General features: G+C 38.9%; 1 protein-coding gene across 1 annotated transcript in view; it reads left to right on the top strand.

Annotated features, from left to right (window-relative positions):
• The first annotated feature begins 17,630 nt into the window (after positions 1-17,630).
• LOC129326231 (cilia and flagella-associated protein 47-like) overlaps positions 17,631-22,514 on the top strand; it is a 30,165-nt gene continuing 25,281 nt past the window's right edge. The window contains exon 1 of the mRNA XM_054974393.1: positions 17,631-17,698. The gene's annotated coding sequence lies outside the window, so the exon portion shown is untranslated. The remainder of the gene's footprint in view (positions 17,699-22,514) is intronic.

The following is a 22,514-nucleotide window of genomic DNA, read 5'->3' as shown; positions in this document are numbered from 1 at the left end:
AGTGTTGTTGAATGCTATTGAGTATTATGATAAAAATCCAGGGAAGCAGGTTGGTTTTTTCTTTGTGGATGCGGAGAAAGCGTTCGACAATTTGAACTGGGATTTTATGTTTGCAACAATGGAGAAGATGCAGTTGGGAGAGAAATTTATACAAGCAATAAAGGCAATATATAAAAACCAATCTGCAAATATAATTGTTAACTCGGATGTAACCAAAAAGTTGGAAATAAGAAAAGGAACAAGACAAGGGTGTCCGCTTTCCCCACTTCTGTTTGTAATGGTACTGGAGATTTTACTTAGGCAAATAAGAGAAGACAATTCAATAAGAGGATTGAGGACTAAAGGATTTGAATATAAAGTAAGAGCTTTTGCTGATGACATAATGGTGATAGTGGAAGATCCAACAGAGTGCATGCCAAAATTGATGAAGAAAAGGAAGGATTTTGGAGATGTAGCGGGTTTTGTAATTAATAAGGTGAAGTCCAAAATACTCTGCAAAAATATGACTAAACAACAACAAAAGGAGCTGATGGATAAGGTGGAGTGTGAAGTAGTGAACAAGTTTAAGTATTTGGGAGTGGAAGTGACAGTGAAGAATATTGACTTATATAAGAATAACTGTGACAAGTTATGGCAACAAATAGAGAAAGATATGATTAGATGGAATAAAATGAACTTGTCATGGTTAGGTCGTATTGCAGTAATTAAGATGAATGTTCTTCCAAGAATGATGTTTCTACTACAGACAATAACTATTGTTAAAGACAGTAAACAATTTGAGAAGTGGCAGAGAACGATGTTAAACTTTGTTTGGGCTGGAAAGAAACCCAGAATTAAAATGAAAGTACTCTATGATGCGAAAGATAGAGGAGGACTACAATTACCAAATTTTAAATTATACTATGAAGCGATATGTCTGGACTGGCTAAAGGAATGGATGACATTGAAGAATTTGAAGTTGTTAGCATTGGAAGGATATAATAAACTATTTGGATGGCATGCATATCTATGGTATGACAAAGTAAAAGCAGACTCTATGTTTCTACATCATTATGTCAGAAGAAGCTTGTTTGCTGTATGGACTAAATACAAGAAATATATAGAAGAGACTATACCAATGTGGATCATCCCTGCAGAAGTAGTAAATCCAAGAACAGAATATGCAGGGGAAGACTGGTTGACTTATAAAGAAATTCTTGAGATACAGCAGAATAACTATATGCTTAAAGGTAATGAAGAATTGCCATTCCAATATGGATGGTTTCAATACATGCAGATAAAAGACCTATATGAGAAAGACAAAAGAAAAAATGGTTTTAGACTACAAAACTCTGAGATTGAGGAGTGTTTGCTTCAGGGGGGGAAGAAAATAATTTCTAAAATATATAAGATATTATTGAAATGGTTTACAGAGGAGGAAGTTGTTAAAGTGCAGATGGTCAAATGGGCAATAAATTGTAATAAGGAAATTTCAATGGAAGCTTGGGAAAAGGTTTGGAAAAATGTAGTTAAGATTTCAGCATGTACCACTGTGCGTGAAAATGTATATAAAATGTTGTATAGATGGTATTTAACACCGAAGAAGTTGGCCAATGGTAATAGCCAGATGTCTGATTAAGTGTTGGAAATGTAAACAGCATGAAGGTTCATTCTATTATATGTGGTGGACTTGTGATAAGGCTAAGCAGTTCTGGGGGGATATAGTTAAAGTTATGTCAGATATTTTACAAAGGAATATAAATAAAACCCCGGAATTGCTGTTATTATGTATGAACCTAGAAGATTTTGATAAAATGGACAGAGTTATGGTGTTTTATATGATCACAGTGGCCAGAATGTGTTATGCACAGATGTGGAAGACTCAGGAGATACCATCTATGGAAGATTGGATTTTGAAAGTTTTGAACATGGCAGAAATGGACAAATTAACAAGGAAATTGAAAGAACAAGAAGAATTGGACTATACATCAAGCTGGGAAAAATTTAAGAAATATGTGGAAAAAAAGTGGGACATGAAGGGGAAATTGTGGTCTTTGGAGAAGTAGGGGAGATAGAAACTTACTTAAGCTTCAAAGGGGTATATTTTACTATATGTTATGGGATTAGTATAGTATATTTACAGGGGATATGTATGTAATTTTGTTTTACTTAGTTAGCATATGTACTTATTATTACTTATGTAATCTTTATATTTTTAACTAAAACAAGTAATATAGTTAGAGTAGATTGTAGGTATAATATAGATATATATTACATTAGTATTATAGATTTTAAGAATTTATATGATAAACTTTTTAGATGAAGTTGGGTATGGAAAACTGCGGGGAGTCACCAGAAAAAGGGGGGGGGAAGGATGGGGAAAATGCAATGGGGTGAATAATGATAATGATTTCTATGTTTATGTTTGCAAACCCAGCCAATAATTTTTTTTTTTAAAGAAGATACTTGGTTTCTGAAAATCTTCTGTATCAGATTTCTCAGGATCCAGGTGAATCACATACAAATAATATAGATTAAAACAATACTTTGCTTTATAGGTAATTGGCAGGGGTGTGCCATTCGGGTTTCCGATTTAGGATAAATACCTGAATTGGACTTGATTTGTAAAGATTTGGGATTTCCGAATCTGGCCCAGCATGCTGGCCCCAATTCATAAATGTCGAATCAAAGCTTCCCGAAGCGATTCGGGTTGCTATGGGAAACTTTGGGGCTTTCAAACTCCAGTGGGCTCCAGCTGACCTGTGGAGGAGGATTCCCACTGGACAGTGGGAGTTTAAAGGGCCCTTTCCCTGGCACATGCAAATGGCAGGGAAAGGGCCCTTTCGGCACTTCAGCTGGCCCATGGGCGTGGGCATAGCCCTGCTGCTTCCCTTTGCCCGATGTGGAAGGGGCCAGGGGATTCCCTCGCCCCTTCTGCAGTGGGCAAAAAGAGCTGGCAGCAGGGCTGCAGACTTAAGCCTAGCCCTGCCACTTCCCTTCGCCTGCTGCAGAAGGGGCCAAGGGATTCCCTGGCCCCTTCTGTAGCGGGCGAACAGAGCGCCTAGCAGTGGGGCTGCAGATGTAAGACTAGCCCCACTGCTTCTCTTCATCCTCTGTGGAAAGGGCCAGGGGATTCCGTGGCCCCTTCTGCAGCGGGAAAACTGATCACTAGGTTGCAGAGCTGCAGGCTTAAGCCTACAGCCCCGCTGTTTCCCTTCTCCCCCCTCTTCCCCCTTCTCCCCTCCCATTGGGTCAAATAAGCTGCGAGGCTGGAAGTTTAAATGCCTTTTTGGTATGCTCCGAATCTTTATGGAGCATACCAAAGCCGGTCAATAAGCAATTTTCAAAGCGGCTCGCTGCTTTGGAAATTGCTTATTTCTGACTTCTTTTTCTGCTTTGGAATTTCCAAAGTGGGAAAACTGAATATTTTTTTCTTGCACACGCCTAGTAATTGGTTTTTCAGCCAGAATATATTCTGGGCTTCAGCTGATGCACCTTAAGTAGAGGACTGTACCATCATAAGTGCTATATTTCATATGGACAGAATAGAATGGACAGAAAAGAATAGAAGGGTAGACTTCAGAACATTTCCCCTTAATATACATTTGAGAAAAATACACACATGTAACAATTATCTCTGTGCTTGGCTATATGCTTGTTTAAAATTTTTCTGCTATCATTCCCTAGTGTATCTGTTTCCCTGAATGTCCTAACTGTTGTTTATTGTTGAGAAAAGCAGACTATTAATGATAAAAATAATCATTTAAAGCTTTTCATAATAGTGGATATGAGTTCCATCCCTACCAGAATCTGCTCAAGAATTATGGGCAAGTAGACGGGGTGGAAGAAATTCTAGTGTTTGTTCTGGTTGCTTTCCAGTGGAATTTGGATCCACTCTTGAAATATTCTCTTTCCTTTGGAGTAGGGGGTGGAATTGTTTTTGCTTCCCCTGTATGTCTTGGAAGGCTTGAAGTATACAAGGTGGGTGTGCACTCCCATTTCACATCTGCATCTCATATCTGAAGCACAAGATGATTTAGCAAGGGATAAGTAACAAAACAAAGCCCTTCACTAAATCAGATATGTATATGGGCCTGCTTAGTGCAGACTCTAGGATATCTAATGGGGAAAAAAGCTGCTTAAGATACCTACTTTGAGCAATCAAACACAAAAACAATTTTCTTTTTTTTTTTAATAAAATTTTTATTGGAATTAGAATCATTTGATTTCACATTACAATCAATTCCCGCTTCCCAATTTCTAACCCCCTCCCTTTCCCCCCTTTTTGTAGACTTCCAACAGTTTTCCAACCCTTTGTCCCTTTTCCCTTACTCATTTTAAATTCATCTATCTAACAAACATATACTTTCCCTTTAATCTAAGCAATAATTCTTTAACTATTTTTAACACTCTGTACCCTATCTTTAAGTCCCTTCTTCCGTATTAGACAAACAATTTGTCCCTTTTTCCATAATTTCATAATTTCCTGGTTTCAAATATTTCTATAAACCATATACCATATAAACCATATAATCCATGCATTCATATAAGTCAACCAATTTAACTTATATTCTGTATATTACTTTTCCTACATATCTTGCCTTCATTCTACTTTAGTTATATTTAATTATATTATTGATTTCCTCTTTCTTTAATTATACATCTATATAACTATCGTCAAAAGTTATCAATCAATTTGATCCATATGTTTCTTCAGGTAGACTTATTCAGTTTAACATGTTACACATTTATACCAGAAACAATATTAATTAGTCGGTCCTTATAGTTAATTATTTTCTATCCATATTCTATATGTTTTTCTATATATAACAATCTAACAAGATAACTGCTTAGACATTTTCATTTCTCTCTCTACCCTCCGGTAAAGTCACCCCCCTCTACATTTTGTCATGTTTCAATAGTTCTCAAACTGCCACAGTTCTCCTCCCACCTCCCATTTCTTCAACACATATTGCTTCAGCTTCTCCCAGTCTGTGTTGAACTGTCCTGGGTCCAGATTTCTCAATTTTCTTGTCATTTTGTCCATTTCGGCCATATACAGCAATTTGTAAGTCCAGTCCTCAATAGTTGGCACTTCTTGTACTTTCCATTTTTGCGCATACAAAAGTCTGGCCGCTGCTGTCATGTAAAATAGCAATGTTCCATATTGGGCTGGAATGTTCTCCATTCCCAAGTTCAGTAGCAGGAGTTCTGGGTTCTTATTAATTTGAAATTGTAAAATCTCACTTATTACTTTTATTATTTCTCCCCAGTACTGCCTAGCTACCTCACACGTCCACCACATATGGTACAGAGAGCCCTCATGTTTTTTACATTTCCAGCATTTGTTTGAAGTGTTCAAATTCCCTAGCGCAATCTTCTTTGGTGTCATGTACCAACGATAGATCATTTTGTAAATGTTCTCTTTAATATTAGTACACGTTGTAGTCTTCATTGTGTTTTTCCACAAGTGTTCCCATGCCTCCATTGTTATTTCTTTGTTAAAATTTATGGCCCACTTCACCATTTGTACTTTAACTATTTCATCTTCAGTATACCATTTCAACAGTACTTGGTATACCTTGGAAATTTCCTTCTTATCCTCTTTTAAAAGTGTCTGCTCTAGTTCCGAATTCTCTGTTCTTATGCCTCCCTTTGCACAGTCCGAGTTGTAGAGATCTCTGATCTGCCTATACTGAAACCAGTCATAGTTGGGTGATAACTCGTCCTGTGTCTTTATTTTAAGTTTAGAAAATTCTATTCGGGTTATCTCCTTGTATGTTAAACACTGTTGCTCAGTATCGACAGCTCTCGGATCTATTACTTCATATGGAACCACCCACATGGGGGTTCCTTCTTGTAGAAAGTCTCTGTACTTCTTCCAAGTTGCAAATAGGCTTTTACGTATGTAATGATGTAAGAACATAGAGTTCACTTTCACTTTGTCGTACCATAGGTATGCATGCCATCCGAATATTTTTTTATATCCCTCTAGGGCCAATAATTTCTTATTCTTCAGTGTCATCCAGTCTTTCAGCCACACTAGGCAGATTGCATCATAGTAAAGTCTTAGATTGGGCAGTTGCATTCCGCCTCTTTCCTTTGCATCTTGTAAAACTTTCATTTTCACTCGAGGCTTCTTGCCTGCCCAAACAAAGTCTGATATTTTCCTCTGCCATTTTTCAAACTGCTTAGAGTCTCGGATAATTGGTATTGTCTGTAACAAAAACATTACTCTTGGTAACACGTTCATCTTAACTGCTGCAATCCTTCCCAACCATGACAAATTCAGTCTATTCCATTTAATCAAATCTTGCTCAATCTGAGTCCATAATTTTTCATAGTTATTTTTGAATAGATCTATATTCTTTGCAGTCAGTTCAACTCCCAAATATTTCACCTTAGTTGTTACTTCACAGTCAAACACAAAAACAATTTTCATGTTCCCTTCCCGTTAAATATTTATTTAATACAGGCATTTCAAATAGTTCACTTGTACCATTTAGTGATTTCTTGTGGCAAATAAATTTTGGTATGAGAAATACTGAAATGCAGTTGTTTCTACATGTCTTTGATATTATTCATTAAACAATATATCATTCTTTTCCCTGTTTTAGGAGCCAAATAAGCATAAATGTGGAATTCACTAGCTGCTTTCTGCATCCTGGTGAAGCTGTGTTGTTACTTGTTTCAAAGGCTTCAACTGGAGTAGGAGGGGCTACAATGACCTTTTCCCTCAAGACCAGGATTAGCCAAATTAAACCTGCCGTAAGTATTGTACATAATATGTAGTCAGCTATAATCAGTTCTTAAGGCTTATCATAACATAATTATCTATATTTCTTGATGGGTTTCAGATATCAAATATCGCAAGATATTTATAAAGCAAATCAAATTTAAAGTCCTTCATTTAAATGTGTTGAAATATTTTTCAAGTAAGAAAGTAATATCATCAGAACATTTTGAAAACTCTATGGAGGAAAGTAGACTCTCTTTTCAAAGAGTGAATTTCAAGTAGGGAAAACCATGTGCAAGGGGAAGTCTTTGCATGTTCCTGACGGCCAGCAATATGCAACTAGGCCCAGTTCAGCCTGGAGCCTGGAACTACACAGAGTTTTCCCAGTGAGATGCTGCCAGTTGAAGAAAAGGAGGGAAAGCTGAAGACAAGGGTAATATAAAGGTGGCTGGTAGGTGGGAAGGAAAGAAGGAAACAGGACAAGGAGAGAGTCTATGGGGGTTTTAAGGGAAGGGAAAGAAGTAGGCTTCTCAGACCCCAGTTTGGGGTGGGAAAATGAGATGCTCCTGAAAGTGCTTGGGGCTCCCCAGCTTGTAATAGTGTATTACCAGTACACTTCTCTGAATTTTATGGCTTTATATACCGGGAGCACTGAGACCCAGATCAGATAAGATGAGATGGGGTGTATGAAATTTTACCATGCCAGCTTCTCCCTCTCCCCACCTCATGGGATGAGATTGCAGGCTGCACAACATAGTTTCACTGGGCTGCATTTTTTGCACCCATACTTTGAAGGATGTGTCACATGTGCTCTGGCTTCTTTTTCAAGAGTTTTCATCCAGCATGCTAAACTGTTAGCCCTCCTCCTCCATTCATAGATCTGTGCCTCATTATCTCATCCATTTATGGGTCAGTTTTCAGTTCATTCACATTTTGACCATGCTTCCCTCTTTCTCCTGTTTTCGGATTATATACACTTTTTAAAAGCATGTAAATCCTTCCCCAAAGTCTTCTTTTGTTGCTGTAATCTGAAAATTCCCTGTGATAATTTTGCATGATGGTCATACTAGAAATATATCAAGATGTGTAGCCATGATTGTCTGTAGCAGTAGAAAAGAGCAAGAGTGTGGTAGCACCTCTAAGACTAACAAAATTTGTGCTGGGGTATGAGCTTTTGTAAGTCAGAGCTCACTTCTTCAGATACTAGATATATGTGATACAAAATATACTGAGTGGCTTTGTTCTTCTTCCCCTTCCCCCTGCAAAGAATACTCCATGAACAAACCCTACCCTCTTTGAAATACCTTTGCAACATAGGAATACCTATGCCTAGCAGAACTTTTTCTCTTTCCCCTGAAGTCATCCCCTCACCCCGGATTGTTACTCAACTTGGGTCCTCAGATGCTCATGACAAAGGGGAACATATACATATAATAAATGCATCAAAGTAATACTTTTTATTTATGTGCATGCTTTGTTATATTTAAGAGACATGCATACAATTTTTTTTTAAAGTTTTTTATTTATTTCAAATAATAAGCTCAAACATAAACACATAAAACACGAACTACGTCATATAATCATCTAATACCTATCTCTACAATCATCCACTACTTCAGTCATGAATAATCATCTAGGTCATATATGAACCTAAACACAACATTAAATTCTATAAAATAAAGATATAATGAATAAATTTCTATCATTTAAGTCATGTTCTCATCAATTAGATCATATGTCTATATAAAACTTGTTTATATATATTCTTAATTTTTACTTAAAATATCTTTCCATAAATATTTAATAATTGTTCTTAGTTATTCTTAGTTCATCTTCGTTCTTCTGTGCAGCCTCACATGGGACTGCGCGTGCGCAGGCTAGCCGAAGGAGAATTCTACAACGCTTTCTAGAGCACCAAAAGGGCTGTTGCTCACGTTCCACAGCAACCGTTCCCGCCTAAATGGTCATGTGACTTAACGGCGAGCAATGGCCCCTTCCCTCAGTTCTCTTCTTGTCACCACTTGAGGAGGAACGTTGTGCTTGAGCTCTCATTGGTGTTTTTCTCTGTGATTTCTTCGGTTTTTTGACTTTCGAACTGTTCCTGTTTACGATTTCTGCTTGTTGACTTGGTATGAAACGTCTTTGTGTGTATTGATTCGGCCTGTTTGACAATGCGTATTGGTTTTGCCCCTGTGGTCTTTGATCGCCTTGATACGGCATCAAATGCCCTTTTTAAGCACTGTACTCAATGTAATATGAAGATGACCCATACTGATGCCCAAGAACTCTGCCTGTTTTGTTTGGGTGAGGGGCACAATGTGATGGCATGTAAGATCTGCCAGAACTTCACTCCCAAGGCCCGACATGATAGAAGCCAACGATTGAGAGCTTCCTTATGGAATAAAGTGTTGGAAGAGGGAGAGGTGCTTAAGTCTCCGTCGTCTAAGGAGCACGCATCAAAGTTGGTTTCAAAATCAGTGTCGGCTTCAGTGGCTGCTGAGTGGCATTCAAGGGCTGGGTCATAGTGTCTTTGAGGTCAGTTCCAATATCAGATCTGATGGGCAGAGTATCAGGCTCCTCGAGGTTGACCCCTACATCGGATCTGACAAGAAAGGAACCAAGCTCGTCAAGATCGATGTCTGTATCGGATCCGACAGGTAAAACATTGAGCTCTAAAAGGAGTTCGAAGTCAAGATCGGCTTCTGAACCACCAGCCAGAAAGTCAAAGAAGTCAAAGCATTCTTCCCTAAATGCTTCGGTTCCGACACATCACCTTTGATTGCCAAGACTTGAAGAAATTGATGATGTGGTGTTGCACCGCGTATCCCGTCGCCGCATTTGAACTCCCCGGCTCACTCGATGTCTGAGGGAGAGATTTTGGAACCGAGGATCAGGTCAGAGTTGGGGAGCAGGGCCGACATTGCTGTAGTAGGATCCCGCAGGTCCCCAGACGAGGAGCATGTTGCAGCCGAGCTGTCCTCACGTCGGGTCCAAAGCCATTCTGTTTCTTCGAGTTGTTCCCATTGGAACTGACAAGCGTCAGGTGATGCGGTCCGTTTGGAACCAAGGTGTTCATTGGCTGTTCAACATCAGCATGCCTGCTGCATCCCTGCACCATATCACTGCCAACGGCAGGGAGGGCCAACAGACTATGGCTGTCTGGACTTGGGGCCTTTGGGTTTGAGGGAACATAGATGGTTGCTGCCCCCATTTCCTGAGCAGTCTTCGGCATCTGATGAAGGTGACATGGAGGTTGACCACTCTGAGATCAGTTCCAAGTCTTTCTCGGACCCTTCCCCTGATGAGAATGTTGGTCCAAGTACGGGCTCACCATTTGAGGACCTTCGGCTATATGTAGAGCAAATGGCGTGGATGGCAAGGGTTTTGGACATTGTCTGAGGGAAGACAAAGGATAAGTTGCTGAGCCACATCTATGGTGACGCCCCTGCTGTAGTAGGATTTCCCATGTTAGAGGGACTAGAGGAAATCATTCACAAGGTGTGGAAGACACCTGCTGAGATGCCTGCCACGTCTAAGTGGATAGAACAGATGTATAAAATAAAGCAAGACACATGGCAGGCATTGCTGAAGCATCCCCCTCCATCTTCTCTAGTGACAGAGGAGATCCAACATCGCCAGTCTGGTTCACACTCTGTTCCACCGGATAAGGAGGGCAAGAAGATAGATAGCTTAGGCAGGAGGCAGTATGCAATTTCAGCCCTGAATTTGCGCATCGCTAACTACCAGGCAATTATGGCTGGTTACCAGCTTTATTTGTGGGAGAAATTGTCATTGTATATTTCTGATCTGCCAGGAGATAAGAAGGCACTTGTATCATTGATACAAACGGAAGCCATACGATTATCGAAACAACAGGTGAATGCAGGCAGCCATGCAGTGGATACCTCAGCAAGAGGTATGGCAGGGGCTGTGTTGATGAGAAGACATGCATGGCTATGCTCTATGGTGCTCCTGATGGAGACAAGGGCCAAGATCAAAAGTCTGACTGTTAAGCACAAACTGGTGCCTTGGGTATCCCTCTAACCAATCATAATAAGAGAGAGACACCACGGAGTCCTGTAGATTGAAGCAATGAATGATTGTTTATTACACAATGGATGGATAATTTTACATGAAGAGGAAAAGGTCTCCTCGTGTTCAGCACTCATCAAAGCTACAATAGCAATGCAAAGCAATTAATACCTTTTGGTTAATTATAATATTTGTTATCTTATTGGCTTGAAGTTTACAGTGATCCCTCATTGGAAGAAGCGAGGGACCACCTGTCATGATACAAGCGTCTAGGGGGTATTCTGATTGGAAGAAACAACTTGAAACACCAGTATTCCAAGAAATTGCAAAGTTGTAATTTCTTGTCTCATCTGTCCTTGGCATATTCCTAGGATGGTACATTTTACTTCCTTTCCCACACATCTCTGGTATAGACTCTTCCATTCATGCCCATTCCTTTGTAACATTTTGCAATCTAGCCACTGGCACCCTAATGTCGCTTTCAGCAACCTTGGGGGGGGGGGGCTTGGTTTCAGAGATGCTTCCTCCGAGTTCTGTGGGAGGAGAGCAATCTCTCCCTCTCTGGTATGTTCTGTTAACTTTAGACAATTCCTCTGCTCTAACTTGCTTACAGCTAAATTCTTCTTTCTTTCAGCAACATTGTTTCTATCTTTTTCTACAAGCTCCTATTTCTATACTTTGCATAGACAGTTCTTACAAAGAGCATTCTGTATTAAAATCATACAGCAGATGTGTGTGTGACAGGTGCATCTCTATCATATAGCAAGCATTGTACTGTTAATTCTCAGTTCTCACAGTGATTAACATGTTTAACATACATTCTTCTTTGGTCTTTTGTTTCAAGTTTCATTTTCCTGCAAGTTGCGTTACAAATACTACAATAGCTCCTGAGCATAGTAAAAGTGCATAATACTGAAAGTATAATACTGAAAGGCACAGAAATGGTATATAAAATCTCCTTCATTCAATCCAAATTCCAAATGACTTTTGAGGGAGATGTACTTTTCTTCCCTACTACTGATGAGGCTCTAAAAAAGAAAAAGGAGGACAGGCAGACAGCCAAATCCTTGGGAGTGACAGCTGCCGAGAGGACAACCTACAAACCAAGGTACTTCCCGAGACGTACCCCATACCAATATTATGGGAGGAATCAGCAGCACCAGTATTACCATCAGCACCCACAGAGACAATACTCTGCTTCTCAACAGTCAAGAAGACGAAAACCGTATAAGCCTCATTCATCTCTGTCGTCTGTTCACCAGAAGGGTCCTCAAGGCACCCCGAAGCAGTTCTGAATGGAGCAGGCCAACTGTAGTCCTCATTTTGGTGACCGAATTGCAACTTTCCTTTCTGAATGGAGGTCAATTACAACCGACTCATGAGTCTTGACCATTGTTAACAGTGGTTATGGACTAGAGTTCGCAGAGCTGCCAAAGTGTGTTTGGCCGTCAATGGCCATTAATAATATGTTAGTTGAGTTAGAAGGAGAAATTCAGGCTCTCTTGGCTAAAGGGGCTATTGAAGAAGTAAAATCTGATGAAACACAACCAGGCTTCTTCTCATGCTTCTTTTTGGTTCCAAAAAAAATGGGGGTTTACGTCCTATCTTAGATTTAAGAGGCCTCAGTGCTTTTCTGAGGGTGTCAAAGTTCAAGATGGTCACCTTGTCAGTTGTATTATCATTGTTAAAACAAGGGGAGTAGTTCGCGGTCCTTGACCTTAAGGACGCATATTTTCACATTGCTATAAGGAAGGAGCATAGGAGGTATCTGGGGTTTGTATACCGAAACAAGGTATTTCGTTACAGAGTGCTCCCTTTTGGCCTTTCTATGGCTCCAAGGGTTTTCACAGTGTATGGCACCCATGGTGGCCTTTTTAAGGGAACAGGGGTGTACTGTTTTTCCCTACTTAGATGATTGGCTAGTGGTGGCTCCTTCAAAGGATAAATTAGTGCAGGATATTAGTAAAGTGGTTCAAACTTGTAGAAGCTTGGGCCTTCTTATAAATTTTGAAAAGTCCAAGCTAGAGCCCAGTGAAAAAGTGTCATATATTGGGGCAGTATTAGACTCTTCCATTTCAAGAGCTGTATTGCCACAGGAGAGGGTGAGTTCAATTAAATCTTTGATCTCCATTATGAATCATTTTCAGCTGGTGTGAACCATACAGCGCCTGTTGTGGTACATGGCATCTACTACATCAGTGGTGCCTTTTGCCAGGTTACACATGAGATCACTACAGAACTGTGCATTAGGAAGTACAAGCCCTTAGAACGTGCACCTTCAGTGAGGTTTTCAGTACCAAGGGGGATCGTCCGTTCTCTGGCATGGTGGGTGAAGGATCAAAATCTCTTTAAAGGTGTGGCTTTTGGATATACCTATCATGTCCTGGTGGTGACAACGGATGCCTCACTGGCGGGTTGGGGTGCTCACTGTAATGGGATATTTGTGAAAGGTGGTTGGTCAGAAAAGGAGTCAGGGTTACATATTAATTTGTTAGAATTGAGAGCTATACGATTTGCACTTGTTTCGTTTGCAGGCTTCCTACGAAACCGGAATGTGTTGGTGCAAACGGACAACACCACTGCAATGTTTTATGTAAACTGACAAGGTGCATCCCTAAAGCTCTGCAAGAAAGCTGTGACTCTTTGGCAATGGGCAATTGCAAACAATGTATCTGTTCAGGCAATCCTCATTGCAGGTATAGACAATGCAAGGGCAGATTTTCTCAGCAGAGTCATTGTGTCAAATCATGAGTGGGTCTTGAACAACAAATATTTTGTCCCTGTTTTCAACCAGTGGGGTACACCGGAGGTGGATGTCTTTGCAACATCAAGCAATATGAAAGCTAGAGTGTTTTGTTCCAGGGCAGGGAGCAACCCTCTGTCCATTGAGGATGCCTGGACAAACAGGCTTTATTACATGTTTCCCCCGATCCCTCTCTTAACAAGAGTCTCGTACAAGATAGAGAGGGACAACACCAATGCTATACTGGTAGCGCCATTTTGGCCAAGGCAAGTGTGGTTGCCCAAACATCTACAGTTGTCCAAACGGACATATGTCAGGTTGCCCAGACAGCTAGATTTGCTTTACAGTGGAGTGTTGTTTCACCACCACCCAGACAGTCTGCATCTGATTGTGTGGCAAATACGACCTTACAGTTAGAGTGCTCATTCCAGGTTCAGGAGGTCCTTTTAAGTGCCAGAAGGCCTTCGACTAGGAAGTTGTATTCAACTAAGTGGGCTAGGTTTTTGGCCTGGACAGAAGTTAGAGGTGTGTCAGCTACGTCTTGTCCACTAAATCTCATATTTGATTATCTATGTGATTTGAAATCAGAGGGGTTAGGTGTGTCATCACTAAAAGTGCATTTAACTGCTATTTCCTCAGTCCACCAACCAGTGGAGGGATGGTCAGTGTTTTCCCATTCAAGATCTCACCAGTTTATGAGGGGAATGTCTAACCTGTATCCACCTGTATCATTACCAGTTCCCCAATGGTCGTTGTCACTGGTGTTAGCACAGTTGATGCTACCACCTTTTGAGCCACAGGCTACCTGCCCTTTGGATGTCTTATCTTATAAGGTGGCATTTTTAGTTGTGATTACCTCTGCTAGGAGCGTGAGCGAGTTGGCAGCACTTAGGGTTGACCCTCCTTTTCTGAAGTTTCACCCTACTAAGGTGGTGCTTAGGCCTAGTTTGCAGTTCCTGCCAAAGGTAGTAACTGCTTTTCACTTAGCACAGGAAATTTCTCTACCGTTTTTCCCCCCAAACCCTGTGTCAAAAGGAGAAAGAGCCTTACACTCACTAGATTTAAAAAGAGCATTAGCCTTTTATTTGGACAAAACGAAACCTTTTCGGGATACCACACATTTGTTCGTTTGCTTTGGTGGGATGAATAAAGGTAAAGAGGCATCTTCGCAGACAGTGTCGCGATGGATTGTGCTTGCAATTGAAAAAGCATATAGTATGTCTGGACTGCAATGTCCTTTGAGGGTAAAAGCTCATTCGACAAGGTCGCATGCAGCATCCTCGGCTCTTAGTAAGGGTGTCCCTTTTGCACAGATTTATAAAGCAGCAATGTGGTCTTCTGCTGACACGTTTGTAAAGCATTATGCAGTAGATGTGAATGCAAACCAGGATGTGACAGTTGCAAGATCCATCTTGCACTCTCTGCCTTAAAAAAAAAAGAGCTGGTTCTTATTTTATGGTTGGATTAATGCTCCATATTACACTCTATTTGATGTTACAGTTTCTTGCTCATGCTTTTATGGTTACTCTGTTCATAATGTTAATAAAGTTGAGTTGGAGATTCACTCCGCCTCCTTTGTGGTGTATAGCTTGGTACTCTTCCATGTGGAGCTGCACAGAAGAACGAAGATGAAAACAGGGTTGCACTCACCTGTAACTTCTGTTCATCGAGTTCTTCTGTGCAGACACACATGCCCTCCCTCCTACCCCGCTGTGAACTCCCTGGTCGCTACAGTCTGGAGTTGTGGCAGCTTGTGGAGGAACTGAGGGGAGGGGCTGTTGCTCGCTGTTAAGTCACATGACTGTTTAAGTGGGAATGGTTGCTTTGGAACATGAACAACGGCCCCCTTGGAGCTCTAGAAAGCGTTGTAGAATTCTCCATCGGCAAGCCTGCGTACGCACAGTCCCATGTGTGTCTGTACAGAAGAACTCGATGAACAGAAGTTACAGGTGAGTGCAACCCTGTTTTTTCAGCTACATAATCAAAAAATACTTTCCATTTTTCTTGGAATTCTGTAATTGACTGATTATATATGTAAGATGTTAATTTTGTCATTCACACATATTCATATAGCTTATTCTTCCATACCATCAAATCTGGACAGCGTTCTGCCTTCCATTTTTCTGCATATACTACTCTTGCTGTCATCACTATATATTTCAATAGCTCACTATGTAATTTTGTAATATTACTTGGTAAAATATTTAATAACTTATTTTTGGGGTACATCACAATCTTAGACTTTAATATCTTTTGCATTTCTTCATGTACTTCTTTCCAGTAGTTCCTTGCTTTCTGGCAAGTACACCACGTGACAGAATGTTGCATCTATGTTTTAGCATTTCTAGCACTTTCCATTATAATCCTTGTTAGCTTTTGAAATGTCTTTGGGAGTAATATACCATCTGAAAAATATTTTGTACCAATTCTCTCTGACATTCTGTAAATTTGATTTCTTTGGTCCATACATTTCCCCGCTGGCTTATGTTTTCTCCAAAGTTTTGCATCCATTTTATCATACAATTTTTACTTGTTCTGATTCCGAATCATATCGCAATAATATTTTATATACTTTTCCTAATAGGAATTTTGAATCTCCAATGATTAATTGTTCAAAAGCTGTTTCCTCTCTTAACCAACCTCCTTCTTAGTTTAATTATTATTTTAATTTAGTCACTAATTGATAATACAACAACTATGGAATGTTATTTCCTTCATCTTGAATTTCATGTCATGTTTTTATTTTCCTTTGTCTGTCATAAATGTCATTTTTTCTCCATTTCTCCTTAAATACTCAGTTGCATTGAGCAGATATTTGATGTTTCATATATCTTTTTGGAACAAATCCTGACAAACATTTTTTCAAAGCAGCTATCAATCACTTGTATGTGAGTAGGTTTATTTCTTGGTTTTATTTAAAACTTGGCACTAAAAAGAAACAGACTTCCAAAAATAACAGGCCTTTAAACTGAATTTTCCCACACTAATACAACTTTTCTTTACTTACAGGGTTTATTAAAATGCAGATCTCCGTGTTATGAGCTGAAGACAGTTATTCTGCAAGTTACTAGTCCTTTCAAAATCAGTGGGCCATTCAGGTATGCAGTTGGATAAAATCATTTGACTGATAACCAATACTCCAATAATACTATTTCCCATAGTTTTGTGTTCTGCTTTAAAAATTATGGCTCAGAGAGATGCTTTGTGACAGGATCTGTAGACTAGTACTGGATATTGTCTCTTGATGTAGATATCTTTAACAATGACATGACATCTTTAACAATGTGGAAATTACCCATTAAGACCATATATGGTCTTAATGGGTAATTTCCACATTGTTAAAGATGTCATGTTTAGTTACTTATGCTTTGTTTTAGCAGTGTTTCATTTCTGTATTCAGATTTATGTTTGTTTTCAAAGATCTAAAACCAATACTCTATTTTATTTGTTCATTGGATGTCCTAGTTGTTGATCATATTGACTTGCACTTGGTAATCCACCTAGAATCTCAGCGAGGAAGGTGGACAATAATAAATAAATAACCAGAATGACTGAGAAAATGTCCTGAACTGCAAACAAATGAATTGCCTTTTAGACATCCTCTTGCATGTGTTATTATTTTATTTATATGCATTAAAACTTTCAGGAGTCTTGTGTGATTTCATACTTCCAAAATATAAATTAAATATTGATTAAATATTTACATTTGCTTTTATCCCTCCAAGCTCATGCCTTTAGCCCTTGGCATTCACTTGTGTTCATTTCACATTTCATGGATGTAGATTTTTTAAATTTACCTTTACGAGGTTGAAACCTCAGATTTAAGATTTCAGACTGATCAATAACACTATTAAAATAATTGCCCATTTCCCCATATACCTGTTGTATAAATATATGGGTTCTTCAGATAACTACCAATTACAGATTTTAGCAAAAATACAGATTACAGGAAAAACAAAACAGTTTGTTATAGAAGTATTATCTATTCTGAGGTTCTTGAGTGGTATATCTTGTTTCAGAAAATCTATATAAATGATGACATATTCCTGATTTATTTCTTAAAATTCTACTACATAAAGATAAACTAGTCTTTTTTTTGCTAAGATTGCAACACTTTGTAGTGTCATTTTAGTTGAATCAACAAGTTGCATAACTGACCCTGAGCAGTTAAATCAAGTCAGCAAGATAAAGCAAGGTAAAATAAGAAGGTAAGTTTTAAAACTTATAGAGTAGTAATTCTATAACCTGTAATCGGAACAAATTATTGTATTATGACAATAGCAATATTGGACGTTTAAAATTAGAATTGCCACAAAAGACTATATGTGTGTGTGTGTGCATGTACATGTGAAACAGAGGGAGAACAAGAGAGAAAGGTATAGTATGGATTTGTATCTTTGGATACATGTGCATGTGCATGGCATCCACTGCCATAATTTCAGAAGACAGATTCTGTTTAGTTCCTCTGTATGTAAAAATGCAGGCCCCTCTGGTGTATACTGACCATAATAGAAATGGACAGTGCAATCCTATACTGTTTCTTCAGACTAAGCTTATATCTTAGACTAGAGTAGATCTACATAGGATTGCATTGAATGTTGTTCTTCATGGAGATTACTTCAGTGGAAAACATTATACCTGAATGGAGAATAACTTCAGATTTTTGAGGAAATATCTTTGAACAGAAATTTGGGTTTAGCTACAACCACCTTTTCTTCTGTATGTGGTTTACATTCTGTTGAAGCCATTTTGTCATATTCATTCCTCTCCTGAAATAATTTCTATGGTGCAAAAATGTTGTATCTGTGTTGAGACACAAAGGAAAAAGATAGTAAAAGATAGTAAAAGAGCCAGTGAAAGTAATTACCATAGTATGCCATTTCTCTAGAAACCAAGGTTTAAAATAACCTATAATTTCTCATTTGAGCAGAGGAGGCCATCTTGATGTGTGGGTACTCCTTCTCCCATAATCCCTGGAGGCAGAATATTAGGTCATTTTCTTCCCGCCTCTGGGAAAGAGAGTACCCCTTCTTCAGTTCTTTTCCTCTCTCCTTTGCATGGGTAGTATTCCAGGGAAGCTCCGACTGCATTTTGGCCTTTTTTCGCTGTGGAGTTCCTAGGTCATCTTTTCTTTCCCTCATGCCTTAAAAAAACTCCTCTGTTTATCAGGTCTTTCTTACTTCCACCGCAGCTTGAGTAACTACCCGCATGAATCCCCACGGCTATGTCATTTGCATCTCAATTAACTTATAGACTGCTGGGTATCCATGTTGGTCTGCAATAGAAAAGCAGGATTTGGGTCCATTAGTACCTTAAAGACCAGCTAGAGTCAAAGCTCCCTTTGACACTTTGAAGCTCATACTCTGGAAATCTAGTTGGCCTTTAAGGTGCTACTGGACCCAAATTTTACTCATGAAATTGAATTAGAGACAGTCATGCTGGAATGTGATCTGGGAACCTTGTTGCTCAACAACAGAGGCTTGCTGAAATTGTGTGCAAGAGTAAATCGGCTGCTTAAAGCAACATGGTAGAGCAGCAGGGTAAAAATGACGTGCTCTGGCTGGCTTTCAAGGAATTTAACTCCACAAGAACCTTCTCTAATTAAGCTGTTGCCAAAGATCTGCATCAACTTCCACTTCCCTTGTATCTCTGACAACAAATCAGTCAGGAGGTGATGAGTTTGCAGGTCAATCCTGCTTCCTTGGGTGCTCAATGACAGGATAGACTCCTTTGTTGCCCAGGTGTTACCTAAATAGGAGGTCTTCCTAATTTTGGGGGGGAATTAGCATTAAAGGAGACACAGCATGAGGGGGTAACTGGGAATCTTCACCTATGCATACTGGGACTATTTCCTTAGAGAACTCTCAAATAAATCAGGCAGATGTTCAACAGGAAAGGTTTTTATTAAAAGAGAAATAAAAGGCAATTGAACATGCACAAAACACAGCATGTATACAAGGCTAACTAAGAAATCAGAGAGAAAAATGGAATCGGATAGGGAGATTTTTACCAGTCCTGAAGGAGGAGTCCATGGGAACAGTAGCAAAATGACCAGCATTTCACTGGGAGAAGAAGGCTCAAGCAAACTTGAGGGTGCACAGATGGATCTCAGAACATTTCACCGGGAGAAGAAGGCTCAAGCAAACTTGAGGGTGCACAGATGGATCCCAGAACACACACATAGCAAATGTCTGGGTAGACCAGTTATAGGGCAAAACATATTCTGAAGCAAAGATGATGTCTCTGCCCCAAAACAATGGCTTAATGGCTTGTCTGGAGGTAGGACAATAACTTGAGAATGGCTTGATATGACAATCTGGGATGCACTGTAGGCATTGAGTGGTGGAAGTATAGTGCTGGCAGGAAGCCTTTGAAGTGTATATGAGAAGAAAAGTTTTTAACTGACTAAAGGGGATCAAAAAGCTTTGTTTGTCTCAGTAATTTGTGAACTGGAATTTGAAGAAGATATATCTGTCATATTTGCTGGACTGATTAAAACTTCCATATTAGAAACTAAGGCTGATTTTATGATCTTGAAAACTTCCTGTAATGTAAACAAATGAAAACAAAAGGAAAACAAATGCCATCTGAAAGAGAAAGAACCTGCCTCCTGCTACTTGGCATAACAGTTTAACTAAAGGTCTTACAGAGCCATCTAGTGGAGCAATGTCGCAAGGCACGAGAAAACGTTCAATTGAAATTTCCTAATCCTCATCCACAGATTTAATGCAAAAAGTTCTTGACCAATTAAGAGATAAACTAGATTATTTTGAGAAGAAAATAGAAGATAATTTTACAAAATTCAAAACAGACTTAACAGAGCAAATTAAAAATATTGAAGGTGTTGTCAAGAAAACCTCTGAGGAGGTAAAAGAGCTGAAAAATCAGGTGCAGACTTTGGACTGTAAAGCAGCAGTGCTGGATAAAGACTTTGAGAAGCACCAAGACAACCTAGCTTTACTGGAATTAAAGGAGAAAGAATATGTGTTCCACCTGAGACATGTGGAGGAGACACAAGATGAAGATGGTTTGATATAGGGTGTGGTAGAAGCCTTGGCAGAATTTATGCAGTGGGCATCCTAAAAGTAGAGATGGAACTAGATAAAGTATATAGAATTCCCACCAGATATGCGACACAGAATAAACTCCTAAAGGACATCGTGGTGCATTTTGTCAGAAAGTCGATAAAAGATTAAATTTTACAACACTACAGGAAGAAATTGACTATACAGGAAGGTCCAATCATTGTGTTAAAGGAAATACCACTCAGAATTCTGAGGAAACGCAAGGACTATATCTTTTTAACTGAAAAGCTCAAACAGAAGAAAATCCAATTTAGATGGGACAAGCTGGAAGGAATGATTTTTACCTTTAAACAACAGAGATTTAGGCTGAATTCAATTCCAAAGGCAAGAGAATTTATGGAAAGATACAAGAAAGACCTAGAAGAATCTCTGGAAGATTCAAAACCACTTGTACTGGACGAGAAAGAGCAAGATGATATGGACTCAGACAATAACTAAAATTTCAAGCATGGATTACAAATGCATAACGTGGAATATAAATGGAGTGAATGCTCTTCAAAAAAGATGGAAATATTTCATCATCTAAAAAAGTGGAGACTTGATATCATCTGCTTACAAGAAACTCATCAGAAAAAAAGGTATCAAATATTTGGATTACAAAATTTTGGGGGGGGGGATTTGTCTCTGCAGGTAACAAAAAGAAAAACGGGGTGGTATTGTATTTAAAGCCTGTATTGAAACCAGAACTTGCTATTTCTGATAACCAGGGTAGATTTGTGGGGGTTGCGGTCACACTGAATGGGAGTGAAATCTTGATGGTGGGAATCTGCGCACCAAATGAGGGGAAGGGGAAGTTTTACAAATACCTTTGGAAAAATTGGCTGATCTGCCTTACGAAAGTTGTTGGTTGATGGGTGATTGGAATGATGTTGTTTCTCCACAAATAGATAGCTGCTCTGATAAAAATATAAAAGATACTCAAGGTAAATTACCAAAGGTTTGTTTTGACATGTTTGATTATATGGGTTTGGTGGATGCTTGGAGACAAAATAATGGTGACTCAAGAGAATATACACTCTACTCAGAGACACACAAATCGTTATCATTTATAGCTATGGAGTGATTCCACACACATTGGATAATGCACTTCCAATCCTCTTTATAGATCATTTGAAATAGATTTTTGTGTGTGTGGAACAAAAAATCCACCTCAAACGATTGATAAAGTGCATTGAAAGTGCATTATCCAAGGTGTGCGGAATCAGCCATGGTCTGGGTGTCAAAAAATTTGGTGACCAAAATAAAGTAGAGATATTATCAAAGTCTTTCTCAGACCATAACCCTGTAAGAGTTAATTACCAGACCAAATCTAATATATTCTGATGGTAATGAAATGAATCTTTATTACATAAAGAGGCAATTATTGAGGACTGTAAAAAAAGGCTGAAAGAATTTTTTGAATTAAATTTGAACAAGGATACAGATTTGAGAATGGTTTGGGATGCAAGCAAAGCATTTATAAGAGGCAATTTTATATGTCATAATTCGGAATTAAAGAGAAAGGGGCAAGAAAATGCAAGGTATTTTGCAAGAAATTAAGAAAAAGGAGGATGCTTTAAGAACTGTGCCAGGGGATGTTAAGGTGCAACAGGAGATAAAATATCTGCAACAACAGCTATCAATGATAACAGTAACAGATTTAGAGAGAAAACTGAAATATGTCAAACAGAAAAACTTTGAATTAGCTAATAAACTGAGGAAAGAGAGAAAGAAGAAATTGACTTTAAAATTGCAAGATGGGAATGCTATGTTAACAGATAATTGGGCCATCCAAAAGACTCTTTAAAATAGTATTCTAATTTGTATAGAAGACAGGAGATTTCCTTAAAGAAAACGAATGAGTATTTAATAAAACAGAATTTACCTAAAATCACGGAGGAACAACATCAAGTGATGAATGGCCCAATAATGATTTAAGAGGTGGTGGAAGCAATGAAAA

The sequence above is a fragment of the Eublepharis macularius genome, chromosome 3, assembly GCF_028583425.1.
Source record: "Eublepharis macularius isolate TG4126 chromosome 3, MPM_Emac_v1.0, whole genome shotgun sequence".
NCBI lineage: Eukaryota > Metazoa > Chordata > Lepidosauria > Squamata > Eublepharidae > Eublepharis > Eublepharis macularius.
This window is presented reverse-complemented; position numbering and strand designations above follow the sequence as displayed.